Consider the following 14,732-nt stretch of genomic DNA (forward strand, 5'->3'; position numbering starts at 1 on the left):
TATGTGTGTACCTGACAAAGTGGGTGAAGTAACATCAAGCTTATTGTACCTTAATCTGTCTTGAAGTCTTAACACTTGTCTTCTTACCTGGTTTTTAGTTTAAATTTTGTCGCTTTCAAATATTATAAATTATCCATCATATAAAATTTATGAATTACCTCTAGGCACTTCTAAAAGGAAAATAAGGCAATCTTTATTGTCCCATTTATATTTCTTACGGCTACAAGAACTTTAGCAGAACAGAACATTAGAACACCGATACCACAATCCAGTCCCCAAGACAGCCTACTCTGTGAGTTGCATTGTTCAGCATAAGAAAGGGTTACACAATTTAACCCTAATAAAATTGCATTTGTGTTGTCCATTGCTTCACTGCAAACATAGGGGCATAGATCAGCATTCATGCTGCACTGTCCATTTCAGCCAGCCCAGGCTGAAAAAAAGCTTATGATCCAATCAGCAGGTCAAATTTGGTGATGAATCCTGGTCTTGTGCCACCTTAGGTATGTTGCACGTATGCTACAAATGACAATGACTGCAAATGCAGTACACTGAAGTTCTTAGCCCCAATGTTATTTTTAGCTGAGAATTTTTCCAGTTTTATACATTTTTCTGGGCATTTTCCATTTTCTTTTTTTAAGTTTCATTGTTCTGTCTTACCATTTCAAGCACAGACTGGCAGATTTATAGTCCTCAATCTAAGTGTTTTAGAGCAATAATAGCAGGGCTGCAACTCCTTCATTAGCCTTAGAGCAAAGGAACAACATCCTTTCTGTGAAGTAACAATCCCAACATGACATTACACTTTTTGGCTTCTGACACAAGTGCCCTCAGGTTTTGATGTAAGTGATTAATATGGAAAAAAGAATGCATTTAACCAGGCTGATGGAAAATGAAGAGTGTCCTCTAAAGTTAATGAAGAACAATGATGTTTCTGGCTTTTTTGGGTCATCCTTTGGCTCTCTGCAGTGCATCCAGGCTTCAGCCATAGAGGAAGCCATTTTAAATAATCTGATACAAAACTATGCATTCTTAATCCTGTCCCTTACACAGATACATGCCAGCAAGCTACTGCTAATGTGATTGATGTGCCAGTGTAGACAGAAATTTTACTAATAGCATGAAAGAAGCACCTCCACACTGTGAACTTGCAATCGTATTTACATACATTTGCATACAGCTTGAGGGCTAGTGAGTAGCAGTCAAATGAAACCTGATACAGAGAAAAGTCACTGACAAAATGAAAATTAAGTTCTGGCTTCACTGCAAAGCAATCTGCAGAGTGCTAAAGGGCCAGCTTTGCTAGTTCAGGACATAGTAGTTCTCATTGTTCATGAGCTACTGTTCTCTCACATTTAGATCTAAATTCATATCTATGTAGACACATTCATTACTACTAATAGTTCAATATAGTTATTTCAGAACCAAAAAAAAAACCCTTAAAATTGGTAGCAGAAACCAGGTGGCCCAGGGACCAAGTGGTCTGGAAATAAGTTTAAAAGAGCAAAGCCACTCACAACTCTTCACTATCCCTCTGCATCACAATTTGTCTAGACATCTAAGTAGTATGAACTTTTTCCAGCACAGTTTTCCCCACAGGCAACAGTGCCAAAAATAAAATCCAGAGAATTAGCTTCACTGTGTAACAATGCAATATTTATTTGGGATCTTAAATATTTCCATCCACGCTCTTCCTTCTCTGCTATCGTTGTGGGCAACTTCATCATCCTTCCTGTCAGTGTCACCCAAACTCACAGCTTGTAGGTCATCTTTGATTATACCCCTCTTTTCATCTCTATCTGCATGCTTCCATTAAGTCCTACTCCTGTCACTTCTTTCCTCATCCGCACACTCCACTCCTGCTGCAAAAATTCTCATCCATCCATCCTTTTGCCACTTGCTGTCATAACCGCTGTAAAAACTTTCTGCTCTCCTCCAAACTATCCAAAACACTTGCAAAGATTTTTCTCCCTCCTATCACCACTGTTGTGTACATGCCTCACACCTTTACATTTCCTTCCTCTAGTTTCCACTAACTTTTCATATCAAATTCAAGCGGTTATTCCTCTGTCAAGGCTTTGTATGACTATCTTAAATCATCTCCTCCACATAGTCTCCTGTTCTCGTCACCCCTTCCAAGCTTCTTTGATTTCCTTCATCTCCTCCAACATCCCAACTTCATGTTCTTTCATTCTGTGACTTACATTTGTTCACTAAATACCTTACATCTGTTTCATGATGGATTCCAGCTAAAAAAAGATTTTTAACTATGGGCTTGTTCTCTTGCTTCTTTTCAGGTCAAGGATTTTATTATAGGTGTACACAACTATGTATAAGATGACACAGTCCTGCACAATGGAAAAGTTATTACTACTATTGTAACCACTTGTAGAAGAGGTGTATAATTTAACATTTAGAGAGTTTGTCTAAAAGTTTGGACATGTGCAATAAAAGTACTTCAGGAGTAAGATATCCAGTAAAATATTTGATTTGGATCCAGTTTTATTTCAAACCGTAACTGCCAGTTATATTTTCACTTGGGCTATCAATTAATGCGCATTAACACCTGCAATGATGCAGAGCACAACGCGTTAATTTTTTTAATGCACGTTAATCGCAGGCATTTCCACAGTACTGCCCCTTTGGGAAACTTCCAGGTCATCTCAAAGGAGCAGCACAGTGGGAGCCTGGGATCAGCTGGAGTCCCAAGCTGACCCCAGGTTCCATGCAGCGCTTACCCTTTGAAACGCCACTGCTCCATTTCCAAGGGGCAGCACGAGCAGAGCCCAGGATCGTTGTGTAGTGCTGCACCTTTGAAACACTGCCGCGGTGTTTCAAATGGGCAGCACAACATGGAGCCTAGGGTCAGCTGCAGATCCATTTCAAAGGGACAGCACTGTACTGAGCCCAGAATCAGCTGAGGAATCCAATTGACCCCAGGCTCCACGTTGCGCTGTGCCTTTAAAACACCGCCGTAGTGTTTCAAAGGGTCAATGCTGCACAGCTGTTCCCTGGTTCCACGCTGCTGCCCCTTTGAAACATTGTGGTGACAGCACTGCATGGAGCCCAGGATCAGCTGGGGACTTTAGCTGACCCCAGGCTCCACATTGCGCTGCCTCTTTGAAATGTCATGGTAGTGTTTCAAAGGAGCAGTGCAGCACCACACAGCTGATCCCGGACTCCCACAGTACTGCCCCTTTGAAACACTGTGGCGGCGTTTTCAAAGGGGCAGCGCAATGCAGAGCCCAGGGTCAGCTGCCATTTTATTGTTTAACGGTACAATTAATCACAATTTATTTTTTATATCGCTTGACAGCTCTAATTTTAACTTAGCAGAAGTTCACTTGCAGACTGAATTATTTCATGAATGGGTTATACATATGCTAAAGGGATTTTGCAGTAAGTATTTGTTTTTATTTTCACAGTTTTATGCAGGTCCTATTCCAAAGCTCATTGAAGTCTATGGAGAGACCCTTAATTTCTACAATGGCTTTCAGATCAATTGTCACAGAACAACAGAACTGCATAGTGGACAGGAGAACAAGTTCTGCACCTTATTGTCATTCTGATGAAGAGAAAAGGTAAGACAAGGAAACATGGCTCTGCCTTCTCTGTGCACTGACAAAAGAACAGGATGGACACAAACAGAAATGTGACTTGTTTTAGTTTGACAATTTTATTTCAATAATTGGATTTTCAGTCTGAAAGAACAACATTGATGAAAATCAATTGCATATGAAAGTGTAAAATAATGGGAAGTCACTCTCTTACTGAGTAGTGGGAAGTCTGCAATTTGTTTTACAGTTACATACGTAAGTAGATTGCTCACCACTCTGGTATACCAAATATATTCATTTACAAACATCCTAATTGTTACACGAGGTGTGGGCCTACAAACAACTGAATTCATCCAACTGCATGCAATACCCCATAGATCTGGGAAATTGATCCAAAACCCAAACTTCTCAGTAAGAATCAAACCCCCAAAACCCAAACTTCTCAGTAAGAATCAAGGTAATAGTTTAGTTCTCCTGGCAATTAGAAGTTTAATGAAGTTTCCCTGGTACAGCTTCTATCAAAGCTCTTCCAAACATTCAACGTGTCACATAGAGACAAGCCAGACCTTCAGCCTTACATAACTACAAGTGTAATTAAATACCAGGGAAGTGGGAAAATAAAGCTTACACAAAGCAAAAGTGGATCAATGATGATCATCATTCATGAAGAGCTGTAAACACGAATTTTTCATCAATTGTCACTGTTACATGGTAGCTTAAATCTATTTAGATTTTTAAATAAATAGACACTTGCAATCAATTTGCTGGAGGGCTTATGCTGCCCTGGGAAGTTACCACGCTTTTTGAACACACTTTTAAACAAAGTAACAGTGACATTTGAGTAAGTGGGTAGAAATGCTAAGTTTTCTAGGTAAACAACTAGAGTTAATAATAGGAGAACAGATCTGAATTGAAATAAATATCATCCTATTTATTAGAAGAGTCTTTAATCAATTTAGAGCTGCTCAGTATTTGGAGTGTTCCATTGTCAGCTGACAGGTTGTTAAATGAAGTTTTATCTTTGCAAACAGCTGGGTTTGCATATATTTAGTTGCTCCTCTACAAAAACATGAAAATGACTTCAATGCCTTTTTTCAGCAGGCGCACGCACACAGAGGCTCAGCTTCAACACCCACATCTGTTAAATGCTCCCTGTATTTAAATTCACATAACAAGGCACATCATAAAAGCTTCCTCCTAGCAAGTTCAGTATAGTTGCATTTACCATAAACAAGAAATTAAGAGCAATCGACCTTCTAGTCAATACTACACATGCTTAAGTATATTAAGTGTGATTAGGACATTTTGAGGTAGTTATTGGGAGACAGGAATCTTTCCATTCAGCATGGTCACTCTTCTAAATTAAGAATTGGCAACTTTGGCGATATCTACAATGGAATCAGAGGTGCAATTGCAGTCTCATTCTAGTTTTAATCTAGCTAGAGTGACTACCAACAGCAGCAAAGACATATGCAACATGAAGTTCAGTGCAAGTTGTAAAAGGCTGCCTGGAATTCAGGGCATGAATTTATGCACTCAACCCCATGGTCTACATTTCTAGGTCTTCATTGTTATTTTTAGCTGGACTAGCTAGTGTAAGGCTCTCTCAGGTATACACATTATACCTCCAACTGTAATGAAGACACAGCCTTTGGCTGCAAAATGTTCATTCAGTTCCAGAACAGGAAAACATACAGCAAAACTGAATCCCCTCATCCAGTGTTTCAGGCATTGTATCTATCATTCTTATTTTCTTGGAACAAACCCTGGAAAAGAATCTGAGGCTGTGCATTTACATGACACAAAGCAAAGCAACGAAGCTAAGATCAGCTTCATTAAAAAAAAATAAAAAGTTCAAGGCTGAAATGGTTCTCGTGTTAAAATCCGACTATGTTAATGGCTTCTCCCACATTTTGTGCAACTCCTCCTCTAAATATATTTCATGTGTGTAGTAGGTAAGTATATTATAAGCACTCAATTCCTCAGGCTTCATATTTTTCTTCCTAAATCTTCAAGATGTCCCAGATGCTCTTATCTTTTCATGGCAGGGCAATGTGTTGACTTATCCAATATCAGAAGATAAAACATTGGACCAGATTTCCCTTCTCTTTACACTGTTGTAAATCTAAGTAACTCCATTCTCAGATGAAAGCATTGTTTTGGGATTAAGACAGTGACCTGGGAAGCAGGAGATTACAGTTCAAATCTTGACCATCATACACTTCCTTCATGCTAGAATATTATTAATAATGGGGTGCTGAAAGCCAGCCCTCTTCCCACACTCCTCCCCCTCCTAAACAGAGCCAGATCTTGACAGGATAAAGAGGCCCTGTGGGGCGGAGACTGGAACTGGAAGCCCAGGACGCAGGAACACGTATGTGGCTGGGAGCTGGGACACCTCCTGCAGGACTGATGGTGGAGACCCATGTGAAGCCTGGGGCTGCTACACCACCAGTTCCCACATCTATGATCCTAAGCCTCCTAGCTACAAAAGAAAAATACTAGTACTTGCATTCTCCCATCCCTAGTTCCTCCTCTTAGAGAGGCCTATGTTAATTAATATCTTTTCCATTTAGCCAATGCCCACTTATCTGAAGTGTTCACATCTCACCCAGACTATCTGAATAAACAGGACTGGACTTGTTCACTCAAAGCCTAACACAATGATGCACCAATGAGTTGAGAACTTTAGGTAATCATGTAATCCCAAAAATATACAAAATAATAGGACTGAGGGGATATGCAACTGTATAAAACAAGCATGACAAAGGAGGGGGGGAATTAGAGTGTGTATACACACACACACACACACACACACACACACACACACACAGAAATGATTATAAGTCAAGTCACCTTTGAAAAATTAGCCAGGGAATGCCAGCTTATCATGCCCATCTTTTAGCATCTGAAAAAAATGTACTCAATTTATATATATACACACAATGTATTTATTTAGTATAAACATGACTCACCCCAGGCTTCCATGCAGTATTATTCGTGACTCCTAAGTATGCAGGCAAAGAACTTTGAGGTAATGGTGAGTAGAGAGGGGAGATTAAGATGGTCTTTGGCCTTCACGTATTACATTTTTCACAGTTTGTTCCATATTGACCCTCTATAGAGCTATGTGAGTAACTCTCCTTTTGTTTGCTGATGTACAAGATAAGTGAAGAAACATCTTTTATTGAACCAGCTTCTGTTGGTAAAAGAAGCTTTTGAGACAAATTTGTCACCAAAAAGAGTAGTCAGTCCAATAAAAAAAAAAAAATCACTCCCCACATTGTGTCCCCCATTACTTGGGACCGACAAGGCTGAGTAGCGTACTTTTTTTTGCTGGCAGTCCTACATAGGAAAATAATTCAATTCAGGTTAAATCAAAACTGAAAATGTTGGTGAAATTGAAAAAATCCCCCCAAAATTATTTGGGGTTGACCTAAGCATTTTCTTGAGGTTTTCAATCTTAAGTAAAAGCCACAGAAATTAATGGTTGTTGAAGCCTCTCTCTCTGTCTCTCGTTATAAATCATTTGAATAGTCACTGGACCAGAGAGAGCCTGGTGGTCAGAACACTCAACTGCAATGTGGGAGGCTCAAGATCCTGCTCTAATGAATATGTAAGAATTTCTAGAAAGCGGAACAGCTTCATCAGAGTTGAGAGAGACCTACCACAGAACAGCCTGTAGGTTTATGACACTCACATAGTTATAAGGAAGGAAGACTTAGTTATAAAATTCAGAGGGATAGCCGTGTTAGTCTGTAACTGAAAAAACTTAAACAATGAATAGTCTAGCAGCACTGACGATTCGTTGTTTAAGTTCTCCTAGTTGTAAAAACTGATCTTTGCTTTCCTCACATCCTTGGTGAGGTCTCCAACCACTGAGATAATGGCTGAAGGAGGGTGGCGCTGTAAGCACCGGTAGTAATCCTCTTTGGTTTTGTACATGTCATGTAAATCCTTTTATGAATACAGCCTGACCAAAGAAAATTAAAAATATTTGTTCTCGTGGTGTTAAAATGAAACCAGTCATTACTGATTTTGTTTTGTTTCAAATCACAATTTCTCAAAATTGACAAATTCATGAAGTGTTTTGGATGACCTTAATCAACTATTTTTACTGAAAATTGGTAAAGAAACAAACTTTTGCCCAGCATTCATTTCAGACAAAATCTCTCTGAAGCGGAATTTAATTTTTTGTTCTGTGAGGCTTTTGTTTTTTGAAAGAGTGCAAGTACAGGCTGTACCTCCAAAATCTGTCACTGTCTAGCTTGGCAGGACCATGGATGCTCCTGGACCACAGAGCCCAGGAGACTAAGTGCAGGGAGCCAGCTGGGCATTACATCAGAGTCAGTAGCCTGGCTGGGGGCAGCATGGGATTGGGGCCAAAGCCCTGTAGCAGCCTCCAGCAGTGTGGGGCAGAGGCCAGAGACCTGTAGCAGCACAGGCCAGAGTCCCCGTGGCTATACCCAGGGAGCACTGGGTCAGAGCCCTGCGGCTTCCCCTAGCTGTGTGGGGCCGGGGCCGGGGCTGCATGGGGTGAGGACTGGCACCCTAGCCCTGCAGCTGCTCCCAGATGCACAGGCCCAGCACCCCAGCCCCGCAGCGGTTCCCAACGACTCAGAACTGGAGCCCTGCAACAGGAGCTGGAGCCTGTGCTGCCCAGAGAGCCAGCAGTAGCTGGGCAAGCAGCCCAGCCAGGTTGTGGGGGGAAGGCGAGGCAGGGCTGCCTGCTGGGACAGCCTGCCAGTAGCGGGTGATGAGCTTGGGGGCTGGTGGCAGGAGACCTCCCCTGGTCCCGAGAATTCTCAATCAGGACCAATTAGGTCCCGATGATGCTGGACCAGGGAGGTCCAACCAGTATTAAAAAAAAGTTGGAAATTCACGAAATGCACAATTATTATTAAATTTACAAGAAATCCTAGTCTCTCAACACCCGGAAAGGCAACTAAGATAGCCCTCACATACACTATTTTCATTCATCTTCTTTCCTCTGTGGCAAAGTCATAAAAATAAGCATGTTGTAAGTATAGAACTACACCTTAGATGAGCACTCATGCAGAATTAATTATCTATACCAAGAAGCAAATTCAGGCTGTGTCATAAAATTAAATCATTTTTTACAGACTACCCAATCACGTCTGTGGAATTTCATTCTCTCTTACACACCCACGCACCATGATGGTGTTTTGTTTTAACATATGCTTAATGGTGCCCCTGGGATCTGATCCTTGTCAAGCAATCAAATAAGCTGAGGAATAAATAAATCAAAAGAGACATCCAATTGGTATATATTAGTTATACATGAGCACTATTAATTAGTGGCATAAATTAACATCACAAAACTTAGTGCTCAGTCTCACAGCTTGACTGTACACGGGGTCCTTTGCTAGGGGCCTAAGTCATTATTTTGTACATAGAACAACAGTATAAAAAAGGAAAGGTGATATTTGTGTGTTCATATATTGATACTTAGCATTTGAAAGTGATTTCTGTTTACTTGGTTATCACAGGTCCTCAGTTTGTATTAAGCCTGTTAACTGAACACACAGGGACAAATTCAGAAAATGTAAACTTACACACCTATGATTCTACTTAGGTATAGAATCATTGGGGTGGAAGAGACCTCAGGAAGTCATCAAGTCCAGCCCCCAGCAGGACTAATCTCAACTAAATCATCCTGGACATGCAGTTATTCCTACATCTTAGTAAGCAGTAAAACAAGCACAATGCTAACTCCTTTTACATCTGACTAGGCATGATAAAGAGTGTTATACCCTAGCCATGGATCAAAATAGGTAGAAACACCTTACAGGCTAAATTCTCCTTCCTGCTCAAAGCCCTAAATAGATGCAAAAAGATGTTCAGTAGGTTTAGCAGGACAAACAGCCCACCACAGGAGTCTTGCTGCAGCCAGTGCCATTCCCCTTCAGAAAACAGTTTCGTGTATTGATGCATATAGCTGCAGTTTCACTGCACATGCTCCTGCCCCTCTCCCCTATCTGAGCTTACTGTTAAGGGCATGGCCCCCAGGGACTCGCCGGGGTGGCGAGGCCATGCTTCCTTGCTACCCCTCTATGGTCATTCTGAAATATAACTGTCCCTGCTATCACAGCCCTCTCTTTCCGTTTAATGAGAAACAAACACATTCCACACATCCCATTGCCCTGGCACTACCAAATGCTAACCTTGCTTTAGGTTATTATAAGAGGAAGCTGTGTATCAAATTTGTTGGTCCCACCTGTTATCATTTGGAAGTGTTCTTCAATAAACAGATTCATGGATAGATGGACACAGACATGGTCTGTGCTATGAATAAGGTACAAACTAAGAGAAGTTGGTTTTGAGGGAGGCAATCCTAAAACATCTTCAAACAACTGTGTATTGGTGCTGCAGTAGAAACGAAAGCTGATCTAGAAGAAATTCAAGGGTAGCTTGCCAGCATAGTGTACACACGCACCTTTAATTGGAATATGAAGCTGAATGCTTTCAAAACCAATGTCCCAACCAATATATCCTTAACTGTTGTGCAGCAAATTTTTAAAATCATTACAAAAGAAAACAATAATAAAACTAACCAACGTTTAAAGATCAGACAAGATCAGTCAAAGCCAAAGAATTGCAGATTCAGGGCAGGTCTACACTTTCCAATGCTGTGTCAGTGCACTGAAGTGAAGACCTCCCATGCCAACACAAGAGCTGCTTCCTCTGGCACCATTAATCCACCTCAGAAAGGCAGTAGCTATGTCAAAGGGGAAATCTCCCCATTGACACTGTGCTGTCTACACTGGGGATTAGGTCAGTGGGACACAGTACTCCCCGCCAAACAACCCATGTCAACAGTCTTGTTGCAGCCAGTGCCACTCCCACTCAGAAAACAGGTTTGTTTTGTTGATCCATATAGTTGCATTTCCATTCATCATGCTCTTACCACATTGCTCAGAGGTGTGCATGTTTCATACTCATATGTGATTTAGTTATACTGCTAGAAGTCACATCTTAATGAGGAAAAACTAATTTAAAACACAAAATGCTACAAGGGATTTTCCAAATGGCAAATCTCCCGGGACGAGTGGCTTTGGTAGCAAGTTCTGTAAGTCTTTTCAGCAACTTCAAGCCTATCAAATACTTCCTACACGTGTCACCCCTTTGAATAGGGATAACTGCTGAATTCCTGTTTGGAAGCCAGTATAAGCATACTCAAGCAAAAAAGATTAGAAGTCCTAAAGACTATGGCTTGAACGAGCACTATTATTAGTCTGTACAATAAAATACTTACAAAAAAAAGACTTGGCCAACTGGTTCCTCTGCAGTCTAACAAGCTATTCCCAACAATGACCAGTCTCATTTTATTCAAGAAAAAGCCAAAAAAATATTCAGTGAACATCAGTCTCGCATTAAACAAACAAATACAAGTAGCTTTCTTCTAGCATTAGCTGCAAAGTGTGCAATTTCTAGGGTTCTTTCAGTAGTAGCAAGGAAATTAAATTTAAACCCTTAAGTAACAAAACACTATCTAACTACTCCACAATTCCATATATCCATTCCTTCCTTTAAAATGGGTTGTGATCAGATATTTGCTTCCTACATTGAGGCACCTGGTAAGAGTATTCTTCATCACCTATTCTATTGGCTCCGTCCATTTAACTACTTTTAAAAGCTATTGAAGGTACTTCAGAGACTGGAGATTAGCAGAATAATTTAAAAAGCTGTACATCTTTCAAATGATGCTGCTTTTTCTGGGTGAAATAAGAGTCTTCCTTCACTATCTCAAAGAAATCTCAGGGGGCTTAAAGCACTATGTCAGGCTTTTATGTAAATATGACCAACTCCGAGATTGTGCTTGAGTACACTTCCAGTGAGACTCTAATGAGATGTTCCATGTCAATAGCCAATGAGAGTATGGGGTAAATTCTCACTCAGTTGAGTTAAACCAACACTGAGTATGAACCCTTGTGTCTGCACACTTTAGATTATGACTTTCCAAAGGCGACAACTTATCTACACTTAATGAAGTTGCAACTCATTAATAACACTTTCCCAAATGCTATTCTTTCCTCAAATTCTGTCATTCATAAGAGTTACTAAGCATTAAGAGGACAGGAAAAGGGCCTAGACAGAAAACTCTTGAATTTTAATACGGCATGGAAAGAGACTCAAAGTCAACTTGCTAAGGCTCCCAGAAGAGAAAATTAAAAGGTGTTCATTTATACAACTTCCAGGAAGAGAGTAAACAGCTATAATTTGACATTTTTGGAACTGGTTATGTTCTACAGAAATGCCAAACACCCCCACATGGCAGAGCACTGAAGCATCATAGTGCTCTCTCTCTATTCCAACCTGATATATAGCAAAGACACTTTGCTCCCACAGGAGATCAGAAAGCATCCTATCTTAGGGAACAGTCTAGAAAAATGGGAAAAGGCAATCAGGTAACTTGGTCTAGTGCCAAAATTCAAATTGAATTTTTGAATATGAGAGATACTAAATTCTCCTACAGCACAGGAGGATGGCAGCTTTCAAAGATGGGATGCCAAAAGGACCATCTACCATTGGTAAACTTCCAAAGTATAACCAACAACACATTTTGAACAGCTTAGATTAACATTCAAGCCACTTAAACAGGTGTTTTTAAATGAAGCTACAGGTCAAACACTTCCTAGATATGATCACTACAGAACTAACTACACCTGCATATGAATTTATTCAAATAAGCTTGCAGAATGTGACCTAACCCAAATCTACTACTTATTGTACAACTTTATTTCAGAAACATTCATAAATGCCTATTCTAAAATATCCTTTTAAGCAAAAAGTGAAGGCTGAACAGCCAACTGAAAACTAAACTTGCAACACATAGAATATAGTCACAGGCCCTGCAGCCGAATCTATAGCTCTCCCCAGTCTGGGGGTCAATATGGCCCAGCAGCCCAGTCTCTAGCTCCCCCTGGTCAGGGGCGGGAGGCCAACATGGCCCAGTGGCCAGGTTCCTACCTCCCCACAGTCTGGGAGTCAACATGGCCCAGCCGCTGAGTCTCTAATGCCTCTTGTCGGAGGCATAAGGGTGTGAAGAATAGGGAAGCCTGGGTCTTCCCTCTCCACGGAGCCTCAGCCCAGGGCCCTATCAGTGATTGACAGTTCCCACCGCTGGATCGGTGGAGAGTTCCCCCCCAAAACACACCGAGCCTGCCGGGGCTCCTCCTGCTCCCTGCCCTGGGCTGCTTCCTACCCCACTCCCCTGACTGGCACAGTTCCCACCTGCATGGGCAGATGCTGGTGCAGCAGCAGCATCGGGTGCGGTGGCTGGCACGGCAGCCGGTCGCAGTCAGCATAGCAGCTGATGTCAGTGCAGTGGTTGTGGCTGCAGCTCCAGCTCTGACTGGGGCAGCAGTTTAGGCTCCTACAGTAAGGGCAGCTGCTCTTGTGCTCTAGCTAGAGCTCCTTCCACTCTGGAGGTCAGCCCCAACTGAGCTGCTCCTCTGGCCTTTATACCAGGCCTGCTGTTGGAGCATGCCCAGCACGACCACAGGGGAGGGGCTCTCAGCCCAGAAGGCCTGGTTAGCCTCCCCTCTGCTAGTGTGGGGTTGGGATACCCCCTCACAAAGATAATAAAATATTTTATATTCCAAAAACTTCAGTACTCTAATTTTCAACAAAATAACAAAAACTCTGATTTAAAAAATTGGAATGCAGTCCAGGCAGTCCCCGACTTACGCGGATCCGACTTATGTCGGATCCGCACTTACGAACGGGGCTTTTCTTGCCCCGGAGCTCGCAGGCGGCGGGACCGCCCAGAGCACAGCGGTCCCACCACCACGTCCTCCGGGCGAGAAAAGCTGCTCCGGGTCTCCCCGGTGTGCTGGGGGAGACTCCCCAGCACAGCAGGGAGACCCGAGCAAAGCCGCACAGGCGGCGGGACCCCACTGCCCGTGCGGCTTTGCTCCTTTGCCCCGGAGCAAAGCCACACGGGCGACGGGGTCCCCCGCCTCTGCGGCTTTGCTCCTGTCTCCCTGCTGTGCTGGGGGGGACTCCCCCCCACAGCACAGCAGGGAGACAGGAGCAAAGCCGCAGAGGCGGCGGGACCTCTGCGCCTCCGCGGCTTTGCTCGGGTCTCCCTGGTCTGCTGGGGGGGGGGGAGAAGAGGGCGCAGATAGTGCGCCCCCCCCCCAGCAGACCAGGCTTTTGTTGTGGGACGCCTGGGGTAGAGCAGCTGGGGTGCTGCCGGGTTGGTCCTGCGGGGACCTACCCGGCAGTGCCCCAGCTATTCTGTCCCAGGAGTCCATTTTCAGCCGCTGTTGAAACTGATCAGAGGCTGATTCCAGGAAGCCGGGGGCAGAGCAACTCTGCCTAGGGCTTCCTGTAGTCAGCCGCTGATCAGTTTCAGCAGTGTCTGAATCTGGAGCCAGTTCCGACTTGCATACAAATTCAACTTAAGAACAAACCTATAGTCCCTATCTTGTACGTAACACGGGGACTGCCTGTAGTCACTCCTACATCTTTATGGCCTATGACACAAATACACCAGTTTAGAATATCAAATGATCTTTTAATACATTCCAACTTGTCAGTGGCCATGATGTTTAACCTTTATTACAGTATATGTTCTGGGTTGAACCATCTGTCATTGACACAGTACTCGTAAGTAATGATATAATAGGGAAAACATCTAATTCTAAATCTACTGCATGTGCTACAATGCATACATTACAGGTATGGTATATGTACTTGACTAAGGTAGTCTGACAAGTATCATAAATGATTCTTCAGTTTTGATCTGATAAGTACAGGACAGTGACTCTGTCAAGCAATTTTGAAAGACAAAGTACAGTAGAACTTCAGAGTTAGACACCTCAGTAACTTTAAATCATTCCATAACTCTGAAGATGAGATTAGAGACTTCAGCCACACTGGGGATTGGAGATACAACTGTGGCGGAGGGGGAGGAAATCAGGGTTTCAGCCCCCAAGGGCACCAGGGCTCAGAGCTTTAGGCCTGGAAAGAGCACAGGGGCTTCAGCCCTGTAGCTCCAATACCAGTTTCAGCAGGGGGAGGGGGGAGAAGAGGTGTGCTCCATGTCTGGGGACTTCCCACTGTTCTGCTCCCAGCTTCAGCATCGGGGAGGGGGGGTGGAAAGAGAGGCACACTGGGGTTCAGGGATTTATCTATGGAAGGCTGCTA

The 14,732-nt window shown here is 42.8% G+C and overlaps 1 protein-coding gene across 4 annotated transcripts in view; it reads right to left on the reverse strand.

The window, feature by feature from the left end:
- Positions 1 to 14,732, reverse strand: part of MARCHF1 (membrane associated ring-CH-type finger 1) — a 711,901-nt gene that overhangs the window by 405,646 nt on the left and 291,523 nt on the right. The gene's annotated exons all lie outside the window — the stretch shown is intronic.

Source organism: Pelodiscus sinensis, chromosome 5 (genome assembly GCF_049634645.1).
Source record: "Pelodiscus sinensis isolate JC-2024 chromosome 5, ASM4963464v1, whole genome shotgun sequence".
Classification (NCBI taxonomy): domain Eukaryota; kingdom Metazoa; phylum Chordata; order Testudines; family Trionychidae; genus Pelodiscus; species Pelodiscus sinensis.